Genomic DNA, 19,228 nt, shown 5'->3' on the forward strand with positions numbered 1-19,228 from the left:
CATGCAACAAAAGCAAATTAAGTATCATTAGTAAACAAACTAGACCAACACTGGTATCCCTTAAAAACAGGCCACTGAAAAGCTGCATTTGACATTTTGAGACAAAAATGTCAGAAATGTGCTTCTTTCTTTCCAAATCACGAGTGAAAGGTGGAAGTAACAAAGAAAAGGATTTACTAAAACAGAGGCATCTTTAAAACAGAATTCAGAGGAAAATCTCTCAAAGTTAATGCATTAACACATAGCAGCACTATACAGAAATCCAATCACTCAACCACTAATGGAAACTGGCCTGGAAATTCTGAAATGTACTGCTATCGCCCCCAGCCAAACCCACTTGTTCAAAGCTTCATCTTTTCATTGCATTTTAGCATTCATTGTTGTATTTTATCACTGTCTCTGGGAATGTGACCCATAAGTGTAGCCTGAGATTTGTCAACATCTAAGGATGTCTTCAGTTCTCTCTAGTTTAGTTGCTAGTCATTTAAAGCCCCCTTTGAGTGTCACCACCTCAGGTCCACCTAGGTCTATGCCTTCTAGTATGGACAAATTCATATGATCAATTAACTGACATTTTTCATTATAATTAATGGACATGGGAGTCCTACAGGCCATATAGGTGTTCTTTAACAGCAGTCCTTTTGATAGCTGTCCTTGGCATACAAGAGATGCAGGTTTGAATCTCTGCCCAGGAGCAGGGATTGGAACTCAGGTCTCTCCCCTCTCAGGAGAGTGCTCCAATCACTGGACTATGGGGTGGGTCTCTCTCAATCTCTCCTGTTGAAGCTGTTCCATTCTGTGTGAATAATTAAATAATCATTGGGCTAGAGACAGAGACTGAGAATGACTCTATAGCCTAAGGGTTTGGGCACTCAGGGACCTGCATCCAGTCTCTGCTCCAATAACTGTCTAATTAGTTATACAAAGCAGAACAGCTTTAACAGGGAAGACTGAGAGAGATGACCCTCTCTCCCCAGAATAGCCTATAGTTGGTAGTGAGGTATGCTCATGGGAGAGGGAAGACCTGGGGTCCAGTCTCTGCTCCAAAGTGGGGGATTCAGACATCTCTGGTGAGTGCCCTAATCACTGGGCTAAAGTTATAAGCAGAGCTCCACCTTGTCCTCCAATGTATAAAATCAGAATGAGACATTTATTAATGTGGACATGTTCTGTTTCAACATTTCCAGGGTTTTTGGTTTTGTTTTAACTGAAAAAATTCACCAAAATCAACACAAACTCAGAAATGTTTCAGTCGACCTAAATCTGCATTTTTCAGCAGCAAAAAATGTCATTCAGCCCAACTGTTTAGAGTTTAGAAGAAGGGTTAAAGTAAAGGAGGAAACTGGAGGAAGCCACAGCTTTCCTTCTACTGGTAATAGCATAGGAAGACCTCTCATCTCCTCTCCATGAACATAAAAGCAGCTCTCCTCCTCTTCCTTGACTGGCACTGTGAGAGCTGTCACTCCTGTTTCAATGTACCATATCTGCTGAGTTAGAACATGTGGCTGGTTGTTACTCCTGGCCATTCCACTAACTTCCCGTGTGCCTTAGGCCAGTTACTTAACTCTTTGAACTTTGGGTTATTAAAGTGTATAACAGAAATAACTACTACTGTTGCTACTTGAAGGGGTTGTTGTGGTTTCATTAATTGCCTGCAAAGTGATTTGTGATCATCAGTTGAAAGTTACTATCTAAACGCAAAGTGTGGTTGTTAATGATTTTTACTTAGCATTCTCTCCCTGTCTCTGATACTCTCTAGGGCATTAGTTCTGTGTATGTCTACACTTAAAATGTTACAGCGGCACAACTGGACCACTTCAGTGTAATCACTCACTACGGCAGTGAGGAGTTTTTCCCATCGCTTCGTGAATCCACCTCTCCTAGAGGTGGTAGCTAGGTCAACAGAAGAATTATTCCATTAGCCAAGTGATGTCTACCATAGGCGCCGACTTCTGCTTGCACCAGTGGGTGCTCGACCCCACCTCTGCCCCAGACCCTGCCCTGATGCCATTCCAACCCCTTCCCCAAAGTCCCCACCAATTCCGCCCCCTCCTTGCCCATATTCCAACTCCTTCTCCAAATCCTCATCCTTGCCTCTTCCCTGCCTGCTCCCCTGAGCGTGCCATGTTCCCGCTCTTCCCCCCACCCTCCCGGAGCTTGCCACGCTGCCAAACAGCTGTTTGGTGGTGGCAGGCATTGGGAGGTAGGCGGAGGAGTGGGGACGCGGCACACTCAGAGGAGGAGGCAGAGGAGGAGGTGAGGTGGGACGGGGAGGGGAACTTGGCTGCTGGTGGGTGCAGAGCACCCACTAATTTTTCCCCATGGGTGCTCCAGCCCCAGAGCACCCACGGAATCGGTGCCTATGCTGTCTACACCAGGGTTTAGGTCAGCATAGCTGCATCTCTCAGGGGTGTGGATTTCACACATCTGAGAGATGTAGCTATGCCAATGTAAGTTCCCAGTGTAGACCAGCCTTCAGATACTGATCTTCCTCAATTCCTATTGCATCTAGAGAGAGTTGAGAGCCCTTAGCACCTCATGGAATCATGTTGCATAGTTGCCTACAGACCCTTGGAATCATTTTTTTAACGCAGGGAAGCCTATACCATGGTAAACTGAGTTTCTGAACTGCTTGCCACCATGGAAGGATTCCCCATTCATGCTTAATCAGTGAACTATACACAGCAATGTTTATGTGCTTTGGATGCCTTCCTCTAACTCTCCTCACAGTCCTCTGAGGTTTTAGTGTATGTGGAACTTATTCTTCTAACAAAAAATTACATATTCATCTAAAAAAAATTTAAATATTTAACATTACAATATAAAAATCAGGCTAATATACAGTCATGGCTGCTATAAAACATATACCAAGATTTTCTAAAATAAAGTAGAACACATCACAGCAAAGGACACTTCCGTATATGTGGTCCATGTTGCCTAGCAACTGCAGCCATTTAGATGAAGAAAGCTTTAAATATTCAGCAATTTTCATTTTTTAAGCTACTGCAAGTTCTCTGTAGATTTGTTTTAAAATCTTTGATTCCAAGCCCTTTTGGGTGAACTTCTTTTTAAAAAGTAAATGGGCTGCAAATACACTAATCATACTGAAGAATGTGTTGTCATCTTTAAATCCAGGCAGCAACAAGTACCAGGTCAGTCCAAACAGTCTGAATACAGCTAATTCATCCCTTGCAAATAGTATTGTCTGGGTCTTGTCTTTTGAATTAGCAAAGAACACAATACTGCTTTGTTTTATTGTAGTTGAGAAGAATGGGGGCTGTTGATATTCTTAGCTCTGAAGTGGGAAGTGGAGAGGGATGGAATAGGCATTCTAAACCAAGGATAATCCACAAACACTGGTGTTTTCAGCAGCCTGTGATTAAGTCAGTTACTGGGACGATCTGAGTGCTTGATTCATATCACTTCAAATATTCTTAAATCCCTCCTCCCCCCAATATGTATACAGTTAATAAGGCAGAGAACAACTGGGTATAATTTTAAAAACAGGAGCAATCACTGATATGAAGTCTAAAGTATCAGAGGGGTAGCCTTGTTAGTCTGGATCTGTAAAAAGCGACAAAGAGTCCTGTGGCATCTTATAGACTAACAGACGTATTGGAGCATGAGCTTTCGTGGGTGACACATCCTACCCTACGTAGCATGGGTACTCCCTCTATAAATTTAAGTACTTTAGTATTCTGCTCTAGTGGTCCAAACGGCTGCTACAGGCAGTAGTGATATTTTAGTGTTTCAAACTATTGCTGTATTTCTTGATTAAAGGTTTCTAAATGCATTTCATAAGCATGAAATAGTCTGATATTCTATTGCAGTGTTTTCTTATAAAGTCATTCATGTTCAAATTGTTCTTAAACCATACTGGTCCTGTTTTTTCTTTCATTAGCACCAATTACTTCATTAATTTCAGCAGATTTATCTCTGCTTTACACCAGTATAAGAGAGAAGGGAATCAGGGATTTGCATAAAGCCCTCAAACTATATGTAATTGTAAAATTCTGCAGTAGAATCAGTGATTTACATTTGAAATAGGCAGGTGTTGGAACACTCTAGACACCAGCTGTCAGCAGGTGTTCTCTCTTCCCGTCCGAACCTGGCCTACACATATATACACTGGGCAACAGTGAGATGCAATGTTATGTTACCTCTAACAGACAGACATTAGTAGATGCAATAAGACTGTTATGGGCACTTCTTCTGTTTTCCTTATTATTACTTGACCACTAAACCAGTGGTCCCCAAATTTTTTATCTTATGCCTCCCCTTGGCCCTGTAACTCCCCCGTCCTCATGGAGCCGGGAGCGGGACCCCAGCTCTGGGAGGTGGGGATGCAGACAGAAGTAAGGGGTCTGAGGCTGGGGCCATGGCTGGGTGTGGGAACGACCCTCAGCTGCAGGCCGAGACCTATAACCATGGCTGGGTGCAGAGCCCCAGGGCTGGGGCCAGGAGCAGATTTGGGCAGTGCTCTCTCCCCACCCGCTGTAGTGGCAGGTCTGGGCCTCAGCTGCACGCCCCCAAATGTTACTCCGTGTCCCCACAGAATGAAGACCTCTGCACTAGCCTAATAAACATTTGAGCTTGGTGGTGTGTAGTGTGTGTGTCAATTAACCTAGAATTGGAATATGTCTGCTTCTAGCAATGCGAAAGGAGTGCTCCAGTACTCTGTTGCCATGTTAATCTACTAGCTGATAAGCTCCTCCTATCTGACAGTGAGAGTCTTTGTCAAGTGCTGTGAAAAGCATCCAGTATTCTCTCTCCTGATCCTTCTTCCTCCTGTTCATTTTAGCTGACCAGATCAAACCTTTTGATGTCTCTTCCCAAAGGGAGGATTAAATGGCCTTTGTCTGATAGACCTCTGGCCACCTTGTTGCATTACACTTAATCTATTTTTTCGAAGGCCACCTATCACTGCCCTGGTCTGCCTGCAGTGCCTGGTGGCATTGAGTTGTCATCTCCACAAATAATAGCTGATGTGGGTGATTGAGAGGAAGTACTAACTTTGAAAATGCTAAGTCCCTATAGTGGGAGATGGGCAGCAGGAGGAGGCTTTTGAAATCCATGGAGTTTTGTGAGGTTGTGTCCACTCTCCGCCATGTGCTTTCTACTGTGCATTCAGGGGACAAGGTCCTTTCTTAGAACCTTTATTGAAGCTCACACTGGCAGCCATCTTCTTGCCAGGTCACTGTTGATGATCTTAAATATTGTAATTATTTTTAAAATATGTAATATGTGGTTATAGGAGTCACATAGACATCTATTACGCACTTCTGAAGGCTGAAAATGGGTGTACTGTCCCATCATGGTGTTATAATGACTCTGTGATGGGTTTGGTCACAGAGACCCTTGTGGAACTGTCACCTGATGTGTTGAGACTACCTCTGAGCCCATTTTCTCTGCCAATTTGGGCCTCCAGAACCCTGCCTTGTTGAGCCAGATACTTCAATCTGCTCCAACCCAGACCCAGGGCCTGAACCATGCACCTCAAAGCTGCAGACTTAATTGAAAACGGCTTAGCAAGTGCTCTTGTCTCTAGCATCCAGACACCCAGCTCCCAATGGGATCCAAACCCCAAATAAATCTGTTTTACTCTGTATAAATCTTATACAGGGTAAACTCATAAATTGTCCACCCTCTATAACACATATAGAGAGAAATGGGCAGCTGTTTCCTCCCCCAGGAATTAATTACTTATTCTGGGTTAATTAATAAGCAAAAGTGATTTTATTAAGTATAAAAAGTAAGACTTAAGTGGTTTCAAGTAATAACAGACAGAACAAAGTAAGTTACCAAGCAAAATAAAACAAAACACACAAGTCTAAGCCTAATACATTTAAGAAACTGAATATAGGTAAATCTCACCCTCAGAGATGTTTCAATAAGCTTCTTACACAGACTAGACTCCTTTCTAGTCTTGGTCCAACAATCACTCACACCCCCATAGTTACTGTCCTTTGTTCCAGTTTCTGTCAGGCATCTCTTTGGGGTGGAGAGGCCATTTCTTAAGCCAGCTGAAGATAAAATGGAGCAGCATCCAGGGCCTTTTATATTCTCTCTCTTGTGGGTGGAAACCCCTCTGTTCTTCTGTACAAAGTCACAGCAACAAGATGGAGTTTGTAACATGTCCATGAATGATTCAGCTTTTTGCAGGCTGACACCATTGTTTACATGTTAGTTTGAATGTTCCTGGGAAATCTCAGATGTGGATTGGCATCTCCCAAAGTCCATTGTCAGTTAAGTGTTCCTTGATTGGCGCTCTTGCTGAGAATAGTCCTTTCTCAAGAAGCTGACCAAATACTTCACTGAGGCTATTTAGAATCAAACACATTGAGATACAAGTACATAGCCAATATTCCTAACTTCAGATACAAAAACGATACACACAGACAGCATAATCATAACCGGCAAATTACAACCTTTCCATAGACACCCCACTTGTCCTCCTCTGTAAAACACCTGGTGCAACCATAGTACCCTGGTTGCAATAATGATCAATATGGTCGCAATTCATGTCAATAAGGTCACAGACTCATCATTGCATCTATAGGATTCAGACATCCTTCGTTTCCTTGCATCTTAAAACATGAAGGTTTTAGCGTTAGCAATAAAATAAACAGATGATACAAGACTAGATTTGTAACCTGTGGGACTATATTAACCACCATGTGCAATGTGCAAACTTCCAATGTAGAAAAAGTAAGGCAGTTATAACAATGATGTACCTCAGCAAAAGTTAGAGAGGAAACATGTATTGATGCAACTAGCCAGGAAAACAGGCACAACATGGTCCTTACAATATATCATAGGGACAGTATTTTTTAAATTAATCCTAAAGCTGAGGAGGGAAATTATTTAAAAGGATATATAATACCCCAACATGGCCAGCATGTTTGCTATCTTGCCGCCAGCAGAGCTCTGGCACATTCTGGATCTGGGCCTTTCAGCCACCTTCTCCATAGTCTGAGTTTATGGACAGTAATAGTGATTTGTTATATTTTGATCAGTCTTTATGATGGCATATTTCCTCATTCATTGGTTTACATGTGAACTGGAAATCTACAACTGACCTTGCAAGGTGCAGAGCAACTCCGAAGTGCAGACCTCCATAGGCTCTCATTGACTTCCACTCCATGCAGGATTGGGATCTTTGCAAAATCATGTTAGAGGTTACTGTAATATTAAACAGCATAAAAGAGTGAACATAGTTTATTTCAGGGTTGCATTTGGACAGCTAAGAGTTCTTCATTTCTAATCATTCATTGTAGATGAGGTCTGAATCCTGATTTCAAATGTTTGATTTATTTATTTATTTTGACACACACATTTACATTTCTGGCTTGATTTTATGTTGGGTTTAATAAGCTAGTCAAATATTAGCCTAGACTTCCTTCTGTCCTTCAAGGCACCTACGTGATATCAAAAGTTAAAGGGGACAAAACTGCTTCATTTCAGAATCAAGTGTAAGTATGATATTTAATCTCACTTTATTAATAAGCTAAAAAATGACAGCAAGCAAAGGGGCTACAAAGTGGCAAGGAGGTTGTGGGGAAGGCACAGGAAAGCTAGATTAGAGACTGCTCTTCTGGCAACAGGGGAGAGTATTCTTTATGTAGCTGCTCTTTGTATTTTATGGTACTGTGAATTTCAGCGTAGTGTTTACATCAAATCAAGTTCTCACTTTACTAGGAAAATAAAGAAAGAAAGGAAAGGTTGTATTTCATGGGTCAGCAAGCTCATGTAGCTTATCTGTGGTTACTGGAGCTCAGACTTTCGCTTTATTATTCAGTTGTTTGACACAGATACAAACTTGCAAATTATCCTAATTTAAACTGAAGGCAACTGCAGCTGGGAAAATACCAAGTCTGATTAATAATTAAGCCTCTTTCATGTTTTTAAAATACTAAGGGGCAAATCCTCAGCTGGTGGAAATTGACACAGCTCCAATTTAAACCAGCTGAGGATCTGGCTCTACATTCTGAAATGTCCGAGTAAACTATTGGCAAAGTAAAAAGAGCTATAGGACTCAATATAGTAGGGTTAAAAGAACAGGAGTATAGTAGGGTTGGATTTTGAGAGCTCATGAGCACCCTTTGTTTCCACTGACTTGAAGTTGTGGAGTCTTGACACCTCTGAAAATCAGGCCTATAATGTCTAAATACAGTATTGTCAACCCCAGAGGTTAATGATTCAGTACCCAAAATATCATGACATTGCCTTAAATATTAAGAGATTAAAAAAAAACCCAATATGTTTTAGGTTCTTTTTCTTTGCCTTCAGGTTTGTGAGCCTTTAGGGTGCACTCAGGTCACATTTTCAAACTCTTCTCCACAATCACAAGGGCTAGAAACTTATTTGTTTTAAGTGAATGCTGAGATTCATATGCAATCTCTTGATTCCAGAAGCTGGGGCATTAAGAAAAACACCAAATACCACAAGACTCGCAATAAATTTCAAGTGTTTTTCTTCACATGGATTCAGATGAATATAAAAAGAATAATGTGACATCAAAGTATGCAGCAGTTTAACACAAGAAACAGCAAACAAAAGAATGTGCTTAAAGTTTTCCTCCCTTTCTTAACTTTCATATTATTTTTCTTTCTTAAATAAAAATGTTTGGTGCCATCAAAAGGATCCTCATTGGAAATATCGATCTGACATTTGTTTAGCAGTAACAAGCTAATTTTGCTAATGATAAAATTATGGAAAATATGGACATGTTTATAACACACCGTGAGGGTCGGATGAGGAAGAAGAGTTAAGATTTTACAAAATAATTAAAAGTTTCAGGGCCAGATTCTTTTCTCTGATTGTCCTCTTTGCATTGCCTTGGCAGCACAAAGGGCCAGAAATCAGCTAGATCTGGCCTGCTAAGAATCCCCTTGGCATGGGGAAGTTCTCAGCTGGAGTACCCAGCTACTGTGCCACTCTACATCCAGCCTTGTTGGTGGGGGGAAGGGAGGTGTTGTCAGAGTGTGGTGTGATTTGGCAATCACCGGCTGGAATAGATTCCCTTAGGGAAAGTTTTCAGTGGGAGCAGGTAAGAACAGTGCCAGGAGCAGAGACAGCTAACTGGGTCTCTAACTACATCATGCCTCTTCCCCATGTTTTGAGAGTATCTTGGTGCAAGAGAGAATTTAGGCCACTATTTTTATTTGCTTTAACTGTATCACAAACACTCACAAATCCAGACTGTCTGAATTTGCAGCATAACTCCTTAGACTATGATTTTCCCTTGGAGTTATAAGACTCTACCTTTTCTCTAGATACAGTGCAGATACATGTTAGAAAAATATTATTTCCTAGACAACACTCTTTCCAAACAGGCTTACATTTTAGTTTTCTGAAAGAAACTCTTCCCAGTTGTCATAATGTAACTGGATTGGGAGGGTTTAGTGAAGATGTCTCAGAGGACAGCAGAGAAATGGATCGTGGAAAGAGATCCTCCCCTTGATGTAGTGACAGTTTGGTAAATTCCATCTGAAAAATAAAAGCTGATCTCTTTGCTGAGTCATAGACCCTTCGGAGCTGAAGTGCAATAGCTGGAGTTTAGACAAGAAAGGAAATACTTATGTTCTTAAATTAAAGCAAAGGTGAGGAAAACTTTATTCTGTAAATTTTTTATAGGTTAGCTTACTTTTGTCTTTAAAACCTTATTGTCAAACTGGTTGTCAAATAATATTATAAGGCTAATTCAATCTGTATAACTTCACATTGATTTTCATGTATAACAGAGCTTTGGAGTGCATAGCTCTTCTAAGGCAAATGTAGGAGGAATATTTGAATCATGCTAGCTGGCTCCTAGGGTATGTCTACACTGCAATTAAAAACCTGTTGCTAGCCTGTGCCAGCTGACTTGGGGTTGCGGGGCTCGGTGCTGTTTAATTGCAGTGGAGATTACCAGGCTCCTGGGCTGTAGGCCTTGCGAGATGGCAAGATCCCAGAGGTTGGGCTGCAGCTGCTGGAACGTCTACATCACAATTAAACAGCCCCTGAGTCCCGCGAGCCCAAGTCATAGAATCATAGAACGGTAGGGTGATGACCTCAGGAGGTCATCTAGTCCAACCCCCTGCTCAAAGCAGGACCAACCCCAACTAAATCATCCCAGCCAGGGCTTTGTCAAGCCAGGCCTTAAAAACCTCTAAGGATGAAGATTCCACCACTTCCCTAGTTAACCCATTCCAGTCAGCTGGCAAGGGCCAGCTGTGATGTCTAAATGCAATACAAACATACCTATGGACTTCATCCCTCTGCTAAGGCAGAATATAGTGCTACAACTGGAAATACCAAAAATTAAATTGCTACTAAACCTGATCCTGGGTACATTGAACACTGTTTTATTTGTACTTATTTTATACTGTACCATTCTAGCCATTGATTGATATATAAGTTAGAGACTTGGTACAGAATAATATGGTTCCTAAAGATGGAAAACCTATCTAAGAGGCAGCTGCAGATGGAAAATGGGTACTTTGCCAACTGGGCAGACTGGGTAATTGGAGGAACTGATCAGAACATTTCCTTCAAAACAAAAATTTTGACAGAAGACATAGTTAATGGAAAAATGTTTTTTTATTTTCTTACCAGATCTAGTAACCAGACTGAAGGGTCAGGTGGATAGTTTCCCCAGTGGTGGAATTCGCTAATACCAGAGGAACTGTCTATTCTATGCCTGTATTTTGCTTTTGGTTTACAATCGACTTCCTCAGTTTCTGTGAACTCTCCATGCCTTCCTTAACTCTACAAGTGTCTGTTTCAATCTAGTTGTCCTAGGGGTTTCTCCAGCCTTTGGAGCAGGTTTTCAGGATCTGCAAGTTCAATAGCTATATTTGTGCTTGAAGTTATGCTGTAGCAGTTCAGATAAGCATTTGACCTGTCTTATCTGAAGCTTGTCCATCTCCTTAAGCCTACACAATGGGGTTTGAAATCCAAAGAACAGGCTTGTTAACAGTATTTTTGGATCCATTTGAGTAATAAATTCAGGAACCAAACATTCAACCAGTGGAGTATAAAGATGGAAGGAGGGAGTTAAATTACTCAGTAGAGGGCATGTTTAAGCTACTTACTGAAAGGAAATTGTACACATTCAGAGTATGTCTACACAGGGATAAAAGCCCTGTGTTGGCACAGCTGTAGCTGGCCCAGGTCAGCTGACTCGGGCTTGTGAGGCTTGGGCTGTGGAGCTAAAAATCTCTGTGTGGACATTTGAGCATGGGTGGAGCCTAAGCTCTGGGACCCTTCACCCTTGCAGGGTCCCAGAGCGCAGACTCCAGCCTGAGTTCAAACATCTACACAATGATTTTCCAGCCTCAGAGCCTGAGCTCCATGAGCCCAAGTCAGCTGGCCAGAGCTAACTGCGGGTTTTTTATTCCTGTCTAAACATATCCATAATTTACAAGCACCTATTGATCACAATTAAAATGTGACAGTTACCATTTGAAATTTAACTAGCATTTTTGTCGATCTGCAGCTCTACCCTATGCTATATATAAAGAAATATTTGTCATGGTGCATACTTTCAAAAGAAAAATGCCAACCTTTTAAATTAAATGGTGATCACTTGTCTTTTGCAACCTTAATAATGTTCAAACTTCGTTAAAAGAACATTATTAAGGTTGCAAAAGACAAATATGCAAAAGATAGGAAATGCCAGAATTAAGGTTGCACAGTAGGTTTCTCTGGGGTTTTTTTGGTGTGTAATTTCTTGAAGTTTTAAAAAAGCAAACTGAATTAACAGACAATTCCCTCAGGTGTTGTCATGCTGACATTCACATGGTCATCAGCAGGGTTGGAACCTTTAGCTCCTCTGCATAGACCTCAGTGCCTTGAGATAACAGAATCACTGATAGTAATAGGTTGTCATCCTCAGTGTGGACCTGCACTAGAGAGCAATGGGGGACATATTTTGAGATTGGGTTTCATAGATATTTGCTGACAGCAGAGGAGTATGTCTCAGGAATCTTGGGTGCCTTTCCATGGTGTGATCTAGTGGACATAGACTCTTCTGACCATTTCCCCCAAGCTTGAGCCATTCTGCCCTGGCCTCTCCAACCTGTCTCCATAGCATGTCTCTTTCCCACTCCTAGCTCCTTATCCTGGTTCCCTTCTCCTCTACTCGGTCCTGGTCTCTGTTCTGGAGGCTCTCATCCCAGTCCCAATCTCTTTGCCCGGCTAGTCCTAGTCTGCCCTTCTAGCTCACCGTCTAGTCCCAATCTTCCCCTTCCCACTGCCACTCTCTCTTCTCCACACACCCAGTCCTAGTCTCCTTGCCAGTACTCTCAGTTCCCTCCTCTCAGCTCCTCATGTGACCTGTCTCTCTTCCCTCCCAGTCCTACTCTCCCTCCCCAGTCTCATTCTCTCACCCGCCTCAAAAGCTCTTTATCCCAGTATCTCCCTCCATACAAAGCTCCTTGTCAAATCTCTCTCCCTCCTCCTTGTCCCTGTTTCCCCCATATTGTTCCTAATCCCAGTCTCCTCCCTTGTGTGATCTCATATCTGGCTAACTGGATCCCTCCCCTCCTCCACCCACTGGCAACCTGGTCCCCTTCTGCCCAGTGCCAGCTTCCCTTCCCCCCAACCCTGGCTGCCTGTTCTGATTTCCTTGCCCAGCCAGTCCCAGTTTCTCTCTTGCCCTCCAGTTCTAGAACCATTAGACTTCTTGTCCCAATCTACCGCTTTCCCTCTCCTTTGGTCTGGCCTTTGTCTCCTCTTCATTCAAATCAGGTGGCTTTCTCCTCCTTGCTGCCAGCAAAGGGTGGGGGAGGGATGTCGTTGAGAGCACAGGAGAGAAAGGATCCCTGCTCTCAGTTCTAGTGCTTGGCCCCACTCTGGCCTGGAGCAGTCATTACCATGAAGGTCTGGCTTGGCCCCTATAGCTTGGGGCTGGAGCATACTCAGTTACTCTGTGGAAATCATGCATACACAATCCATTCAGCTTGAAAGCTGTGAGGGGATGGAGCATGCTCAATAAGGATTGAATCGTCAGAGATTTTAGCTGCTAAAATCAAAGAAGTATCTCCTGAGGATGTTTGAACTGTAATTGTTTTCAAATTGGCCAAATCTGGGTGGATTTTCACAAGAATAACAAAAGGCACATTCGTGATACAAAGGCTAACTCTGGCAAATCTGAAGTCCTGCTAGATGCTAGAATACTAGATGCTAGAATTGTTCAAATAAAAGGTTATCAGAATTTTTAACATGGGCAAAGCAACATATTTTTCTCTATTCTTGTTCTTAGAAATGGCTGAACCATTTAGACTGGAATTTTTAAAAAGATTCAACTTGTGGCACACTCCCAGCGTGGAAGGAATTCAGCCCAAACTGTTAACATTTGGCAAAGTTATAAGCAACTGAAAGCAGATCTTATAATGGGAAGTATCGGGCAATCTTAATAATAGGCAGCACTGCCAGCCCCGCCTATACTGTGTTGGATATGCATTAATTAAGTCTTAGGGGGGTAAGATGAACTCAGAAAGTCATGGTAATGTTAATTCAGTGTAGTTTATTCAATATGTGTTGCACATTCTATGCGTTAAGTCAACAGGAGTTTTTTCATTGACTCAGATAGAAGCAGAATCAAGTCCTTAATGAAAACCATAGTAATATGTGACCTGACAGTTTCTAAAGAAAACAGGAAGAGGAAATACTGCATACCTGCAAAGTGGCTAAGTTAACATTGCCATTCAAACCTTTTGCATATCCTGGCTTTTGTGATTTATATCACTGTGTAACATTAATGTTGCATGAACACAGGGATTTTTTACATTTAATTTCTTAGATATTTAAAGAATAAAAAGGAGAAGCCAGGAAGAACAGAACAGAGAAATAACCATTTAAAATAAAAGGGGGGGACTGCACTAACTTTGCTTTAAACAAGGTGACTTCATTAACTAGTGATGCCATGAAAAAACTGCCTGTAATGCCAAAGAAAGGATGGGACTGGACTTGGACCCAAGATATCCGGTTCAGTTCCTGGCTCTGCCACTGAATTTCTCTATCACTCTGTGCTTCAAAGCCCCATATTACAAATGGGGATAATATTTTCTTTCTCTCACCCTGGACTAGGATTCAGAGAAACACTTAAGTATATGCTTGGGCCACTACAGGTGTTTTACATCAGTCTGTCAGTATAAAAGGGCTTTAACATTAGTGTAAATTACATTTGAATTCATGTGTAAGCATGATCTGAATGAATGCTTCCCTGACAGCTAGCTGGGAGGGAGAGAGACTTTGGGTGCGTTTACGTAAATACAGTTTGCTCCTGGCCTGCTTAGATATTTAGCAGATAGAGTGGTGTCAAAGAAATCAACTTTGGCTGGTGTTGGGTTACAAATCACTTAAGTACTGAATGTAAGGGTAGTGAAATACGGTTACCAATTCTGTAATTAATACAGGAAAGCAAGACTGTGCGTAATCTGTCCCAAATAAGGGGGTCACCCTCAGTTGAAAGAACCTCGTTAAGCCAGGGCTCGAATGCCAGAGCCCTGTGAAAGTAAGAGAGGTGAGGCCATATGTTCTACTCAAGAGACTGTGATCCTTCCCCAACTGTCCTCCCTGGACTGGTTAAACCTGTTCCTCCCCACTGATCAAAGAAAGAGCTAGATAGGTTTCATTAGGAGCCTCTTTGTTATTTTAAATACTCAATCCAAGCTGAAACTATGTTGTGGTAGGACTGTATTTCTGCCCTGTCTGCTAAGAGCTAAAAATCACTTGAGATGGAGCTGTGTTTCTGTACAACTTGCAAGGAGCTGAAAATGACCAAGAGCTTGATGTGCAGAGGTCACAGCAGAGAGGCAGATATCAGCAGAAGGTGACTGACGGCTGGTGAATGAGTGGCTGGTGAGGTGGAGAGGCGCACCATGTGGCCAGCAGGGTGGCTGGCGGAGAGGGGAGGTGAGTGAGTGCTCAAGCAGTGGAGCGAGTAAGGTGCCTCTTTACCGCCTCCACCACCCAGGGTTGGAGGTGAACTCTGCAGATGCACCTCTGAACTCTGGGTCTGCACTGACCAAGGACAGCAACTGTGAGTGGGGTGCAGATAAGGGTCAGGCACTTGAAAGGGACGTTTGGGTTGCTGGACTTAAGAACCTCAGGGGAAAAGGACACTGCCCAACTTATTTTGGGGTGGGTCTTTTGCTCATGGTTTATGTTTATCAACCCTGTTTGCGGTGTTTTACCAAATTAACGCCCAGTTACTTCCAGGGCTGGCTCCAGCAAGCAGGTCCTTGGGGCGGCCAACAGAAAGGGGCGGCACGTCAGGCTCTTCGGTGGCAATTCAGCGGCGGGTCCCTCACTTTTTTTTGCTGCTTGGGGTGGCAAAAATGCTGGAGCCGGCCCTGGTTACTTCCCTCCTTTTATTAAAAGTTTCTTTCCTACACTCAGAGTCTGTGCTTGCGAGTGGGGAAGTATTGCCTCTCAGAGGCGCCCGGGGTGGTGTGTAATTTTCCCAGGTTACTGGGTAGGGGCTCGAGATGGTTTTGTGTTGTATCGATGGAAAGGAACCCTTAGATATTGAACCTGGCCCTGGTTGCTGCTGGCTCCACCTGGCAGAAGGGTTACACATGTTAATACCACTTTGCACTGCCAAAGTGATGGAAAGCACCTATCATGTAAATGAGAATCAGGCCCACTTAAGACCATCCCTTTTCAGCACAACACTTAAGAACTCAATTATTTCAAGGGAGTTTAAGCCTAAATTTAAAGTTAAGCACATGCTTAAATGCTGTCCTGAACAGGGATTCTGTCCTGAATTTGGGCCTTAGATTGTAAACTCTTCAATGTAGGGATTGTTCTTACTATGTGTTTGAAAAGTGTGAAGCACAATGAGGCCTCAATCTCAGTTGAGATTTAAGGGGCTACTGTGATACAGATTAATAATAATACGTATGAAGACACTCTAATGAATCTTAAAAATATATGATTTTGCTATTGATAATCTATAGTGGCATGTTAGCGCTAGACCTTACTGTTTAAATGATGCAAGTCTGGGGTTGATGTGAGACATCAGTAGAGGTAAGGACCGTCACAGAAATGCCTTTTCATTTTAGTGTGGGTTGACTCCAGAATACTATTATAGAACATATTATAGTTGAATATTACCTAGCAGCAGGCCCACAGACTAATATTAACTTGAGATGGAAAGGGCCAATTATCTGTACCCATGCATGCAGTGAAGTCTGTGGTTAATGTTCAGTGAAGAGTGGAAGTAGGAGTGAAAAAAAAAGCAAACAATGATAGTCCTGATAGAGAAGGAAAGTGAATACCCAGCTATGGCGCCTAGGTGAACCTAACATTCTGACTTATTTCCTTGTAGGAGAGTGCTATGTTTTAAGAAAAATCTGTGAACAATGATAGTGGAGAAATCAGGGTTCAACCTGACAATTGAGACTGGGCCTTACAAATTATTATTATGAAAGAAATGATCTTGCAAGCTCTGCAACTATTTTCTTGGTAAATGTCATTGAGGAAATTATGAACTACAAAGACATAGATTCTGTGACAGAAACCATGGCTGGCGGGTATCTTAGGCACAGGAAGGCTTTGCCTTCTCAAATAGCCTGATGTCCCCTACCCATGGTCCACCCCTAGGCCCCATCCTGTCTGCTGTTTCCTTTGTGCCAGAGGCTGGGGCAGGCAGGCTGCAATGCACTCCCAGGGCCACACCATGCCACTCGTCCTCTGGGGCTGCTCCGGCCGGGGGGCGCCTTCAGAGGCAGGGCAGACGGGGGTCAGGACAGGCAGTGTGGCCCGGGGAGGCTGGGGCCAGGCTGCCTGGCTCTCTGGCGCTCCAGGGCAGGGGGTGGGAGGGTGCTGGGGCCATGCTGCCTGGCTCTCCAGGGCTGCAGGGGGCACTAGCCTGGGGCAGGGGTCAGCGGCCACAGTAGTGGGGGAGCTGGGAGCGCTGGGCAGGGGCCAGAGGCACAGTAGGGGTTGGGATCCAGTGGGCGTGGAAGGAGGCGGGGCCTCGGGTGGAAGGAGCAGGGCTGGGAGGCTAGTCTCCCCAAGCCAGGGGTTCACCCATCACCCATGACAGAAACCACAAACAACAAACCTTTTAGAACTTTCCTTTGGTCAGTAGTCAAAGCACACACTAATGGGGATGAGAGGCGGAAGGAAAGCTCAGGTATTTTAGAGGAGGTGCCTGAGCTGTATTTGAAAATTCAGATATTTGCCTTGCTTCAATACTGTTAGTTCAGTTCATAGCAGCAGGACTTCTTGCCATCTTTAGAGTTTAGATTTTGAAATGTCTTATCTTCAACATAAAATGGCAAAGGCCAAAAATGATTGTGAAAATTCTGTTGCCAACAGCACATTGATCCATAGAATATAGTGTTCCTGACATGCAAAGGATATATGTAATGTACACTCAAAGCAAGGCTTTCTTTCTGATCAATTATTTACTATCGGTTTGCACTTGACAACACTTGGGAGCCATGTACAGCAACAACTAAAATAGGTGCTTTCAGCTTTGCTGGTTGTTGTTACTGAAATTGGACCCACTTATAGCATTTTGATAGCATTTAGACATAATGCTGCCTCAGGCTATGTGCTGACTATTCCTGTCAGTGATGAGAGCAGTGGGCCTGCTTCTCTGATGTTCTGCACCTTGTGAACTCATTTACACCAGTGCAAAGTGGGTTTACCAATCAGAATGGTAGCATTTTACTCCCACTTTGCACTCAGTTTGCAGTGCTGTAAATGACTGCATTAGGAGCAGGGCAGTGGAGAATCAGGCCCAGTATCTTTAAAGAAGTAGAGCAGAGTATAATATTTCAGATCCTCGTTATGGAACAGGAGAGCAAAGCACAGTGGAATGAAGATCAATAGCCATACCAATTTGAGAACTTCGTTGGGTTGCCAACTTTCTGCGTGCACAAAATGGAACACCCTTGCCCTGCCCCCTGCCCTGCCCCTCCTCAGAGATCCTGCCCCTTTTCCAAGGCCCCTCACTCACTCCGTCCCCACTCCTTCTATTGCTCGCTCTCCCCACCCTCACTCACTTGCTCATTTTCACCGCACTGAGGCAAGGGGTTGGGGTGTGGGAGGGGGTGAGGGCTCCGGCTGAGGGTATGGGCTCCAGGGTGGGGCCAGAAATGAGGAGTTCAGGATGCAGGAAGGGGCTCCGGGCTGAGGCAGTTGGTTGGGATGCAGGAGGGGGTGAGGGCTCTGGCTGAGGGTGCGGGCTCTGCCGTGGGGCTGGGGATGAGAGATTTGGGGCAGAAGGGTGCTCCAGGCTGGGATTGAAGGGTTTGGAGGGTGGGAGGGGGATCAGGGCTGGGGAAGGGTGTTGGGGCATGGGAAGGGGGTTAGGGGGCAGGCTCTGGGCGGCCCTTACCTTAAGCAGCTCCTGGAAACAGCAGCATATCCCGCCTCCAGCTCCTACCCAGAGGTGCGGCCAGGTGGCTTTGTGCAGTGCCCAGTCCACAGGCACTGCCCCTGCATCTCCCATTTGCCACGCTTCCTGGCCAATGGGAGCTGCAGAGCTGGTGCTTGGGGCGGGGACAGCGTGCAGAGACCCTAGCTGCCCTTACCCATAGGAGTTGGAGGTGGGACATGCCTCTGCTTCCAGGAGATGCTGTGCTGCCGACTGGACTTTTAATGGTCCAGTCCGCGGTGCTGACCAGAACCACCAGGGTCCCTTTTCGACCGGGCATTCCCATTGAAAACCGGACACCTAGCAACCCTAGGTCTTTGTCAAAGAGGAAGTACTTCTGCTTTCATAGTAGGAATGGCATAGTGTATCTGAGAATCTGTAAACAGGAGTGACTACATGGGTAGGTATCATAACAAAGGCTACTGAAGGGACCAAAGTCAAATGTAAAGACTGTAGAGTAGGGATTGGCAACCTTTGGTGCGCGGCCCACCAGGGTAAGCCCCTTGACGGGCCGGGCTGGTTTGTTTACTTGCCACGTCTGCAGGTTCGGCCAATTGCGGCTCCCACTGGCTGTGGTTCACCACTCCAGGCTAATGGGGGCTGCAGGAAGCGGTGAGGGCCGAGGGATGTGCTGGCTACTGCTTCCCGCAGCCCCCATTAGCCTGGAACAGCGAACCGCGGCCTGTGGGAGCCACGATCGGCCGAACATGTGGATGCGGCAGGTAAACAAACCAGCCCAGCCCACCAGGGGGCTTACCCTGGCGGGCCGTGTGCCAAATGTTGCCGATCCCTGGTGTAGAGGTTGCTTAAAATGCTGAATGAAGACTGATAGTTGTAGGAAATACATTT

General features: G+C 44.1%; 1 protein-coding gene across 1 annotated transcript in view; it reads left to right on the forward strand.

Moving 5' to 3' along the window:
- The first annotated feature begins 9,571 nt into the window (after positions 1–9,571).
- JAKMIP3 (Janus kinase and microtubule interacting protein 3) overlaps positions 9,572–19,228 on the forward strand; it is a 130,302-nt gene continuing 120,645 nt past the window's right edge. Inside the window, exon 1 of the mRNA XM_039483043.1 lies at positions 9,572–9,602. The gene's annotated coding sequence lies outside the window, so the exon portion shown is untranslated. The remainder of the gene's footprint in view (positions 9,603–19,228) is intronic.

Source organism: Mauremys reevesii, linkage group 7, assembly GCF_016161935.1.
Source record: "Mauremys reevesii isolate NIE-2019 linkage group 7, ASM1616193v1, whole genome shotgun sequence".
Taxonomy (NCBI): domain Eukaryota; kingdom Metazoa; phylum Chordata; order Testudines; family Geoemydidae; genus Mauremys; species Mauremys reevesii.